Source organism: Tupaia chinensis, unplaced genomic scaffold (genome assembly GCF_000334495.1).
Source record: "Tupaia chinensis unplaced genomic scaffold, TupChi_1.0 Scaffold144756_1, whole genome shotgun sequence".
NCBI classification, from domain to species: domain Eukaryota; kingdom Metazoa; phylum Chordata; class Mammalia; order Scandentia; family Tupaiidae; genus Tupaia; species Tupaia belangeri.
The window spans coordinates 109,169-111,880 of NW_006204616.1; the positions used below are offsets into that span (position 1 = coordinate 109,169).

General features: G+C 39.7%; 1 pseudogene; it reads right to left on the reverse strand.

Moving 5' to 3' along the window:
* Positions 1 to 1,826: 1,826 nt before the first annotated feature.
* Positions 1,827 to 2,359, reverse strand: LOC102490622 (EKC/KEOPS complex subunit TPRKB pseudogene; annotated as a pseudogene).
* Positions 2,360 to 2,712: the final 353 nt, after the last annotated feature.

Genomic DNA, 2,712 nt, shown 5'->3' on the forward strand with positions numbered 1-2,712 from the left:
TCGTGCCCTGTTTCCCTGTGAACCTTGGTAATCCAAATAAAATTCTGAGCAAACTCAAAGTACCTCTTTGAGTCTTTTGTCCTGCCCTGTGCACCATCCCTAGAGGCTGTCTCCTCACAGGCCTACGTGATTTGCAGTCACCGACAGAATAGTTGCTGGGGGGAAGTGGTTGGCGGAGCTAGGGGCTTGCTGGGCTGCAGAGTTGCATCACGCCAATGCGGACTGTTCTGGCCAATGGCAGGACAAATTTGAGGAAGCTCCTCCCACTCAGCAGCCACTATGGATGCTGCCAGGTAGCAAAGCGCTTCCCACGCCTTCCCCTCTGGCGCACGCGCACAGAGACGCTCTTGCACCCTAAGACATTCATTTGTTCAGTGATTCATCTTTTCATTTATAGTGCGTCAAATCTTTTTTAGGGCCTAGTGTTAGCTGGGCGTAGGGGAGCCAGAGGAATCCATTTTTCTCTTTCACACAGAAGAAGAAGAAGAGAAGAAGAAGAAAAAGAAAAGCCTGAAGACATCAGTCCAGACATTACAATCCAACCCTGCAAGAATACTCTAGTCTTTGGGAGAGTATGAAGGGTCCCTGGGACTGGGACTACTGGGACTGGGGGAGGAGGCAGGAAAAGGTGGCTCAGGCTGAGCAGTTTGCATAGAGAAAGCAAAAACAAGAAAATTACTATGTAGCTATGTGGTGGTATAGGGAGATGGAGTTGGGCACCTAAAATATATACTTTATCTGGGAGACCTTGGGAAAGCTGAGCTGTTTAGATATAGTACCTTTATTTCAACAGATACCAGAAATATTTCTCACATTAGTTCTGGATTGTAATTACAACTTTTATACAAACATTCTGGTCGATCTTTGACAATTTTCCTCCCCAACTTTCCATCCAACACATTTTCCTGGAAGGCTGATTCAGGTGTGGTCCCATTTGCCTTTTAGAGAATGCCCTCTGCTGGCTGCAAGGAGAACAGATTGAAGGAGGGCGACAGGAAGAAAGCTGGCTATGTATCTCAGGTGAGAGTGGCATGATGGGGGCAGAAATAGGAGTTTTTAAAATAAACTTGTCTTAGGGGACCAGCAGGTGGCATGGTGGATGGGGCGCTGGACACTCCCACATGGTTGATCATGGTTCGAGTCCTGGTCCCAGACCTGGTGGCTTGCTTTCTCACTTTCTCTCTCTCTCTTTTTCTGTCTCTCTCTGATCAAATTAAAATGAATGAATAAATAAAAATTTAAAATAAATAATTATTAAAATAAACTTGTCTTGTTTATATTTTTGTTTTTGAAACAAGGGCTGGCTGTGTTGACCAAGCTGGCCTAGTACTCGCGATCCTCCTGCCTCAAGCTGTTACATCTCCTGCCAAATAAACTTTGTAATTCAGAACAGTTTTAGAGTTACAGGATTGCTGCAAAGATAATACAGAGAAAACTCATATACCCCAGAGCCAGTTTCCTTATTAACAGTTCACATTAGTGTGGTACAGTTGTCATAATTAGTGAATCTTTATCACTACATTTTTATTAACCAAAGTCCATACTTTAATCTTTACATTTTCTCTCATTTTCTTTTTCTTTTGAAAGTGGTTTGCAATTTTTATTCCTATTTAAAAAAATACATTTGAATAGAAACAAGACTAGAAGAAAGAAGCAGTGGTTATTTTTCAAAATAACGAAAGAGGTAGGACCAAGAGTAGATTTTTCTTTTTTTATACCATTCTATATTTTAAAATTTTCTACAATGAACATATATTACTTTTATAATCCAGAAAGGAAAAGCAATATTTTATTTAATAGAGAAAATCTGTTAATATTTTCACATTTTACAAAACATCTTTTGTTGACATTCTACAAATGATACCATCCAACAATGTCCTAATCTTTTCTTCTTGTGAAGACAGTTTATATATCTTTTTAACTTTTGTAATATTTGTTATTTCAGGAAGATCTTTCAGAGAAACCTGATGACCTTCCACTTGAGATATTAGGTATTCTGGATTTTTTTGTTTTTGTTTTTCTTCCTCTTCAACATAAACAATTAGAACTGAAGTGTCATTTGCTGAGATACCAAATTTCTTCACAGCCTCTGAGATGTTGCTATTTGGGGAAAGGTTGAAAATAATTTCTGTAGACAGAGTTCTTGTCTTCATTTTTCCCAGTTTGTAGAAGTGAACTGCTTTGTTTGCTGCCACAAGTATCTGAAATGGATCAACAATCACTGTAGATTCATCAATGAATCATCAATGGTGCATTCTTTAGCCTTTTTCCTCAAGTCTCCAGCATTTTTAACATCTTTTAATAACAGAAGGGTCACTTTGCATTCCATAAATAGGTCCAGCTGGTGTGTCAACTGCATTTTACAGATAAGCAGGGTTCTAAGGCTCCTTGCTGGTGCATCTCCAAAGCTCTCTCTCGTTTTCTTTTTGCTACAGGTTATGTGCTCACTGGAGAGAGAGAGAGAGAGAGAGAGAGAGAAAAGAATAAGTGAGAAATCACCTCCCAGGAAGGATGACCATATCACAATTCCTTATCCATCCTCCTCTCAGAATTTTGGGCACGTATGCACACACATGATCCTGACATTTTCCAAGCTGCTGGGTCTGACACTCAAATTATGCAATTGTTTATGTGTGATCCAGCTGCCTTAACCACTATGTCACCTGGCTGGCCCTATTCTTAGCTCTTTCTTTTTTTTTTTTTTACCCTTAT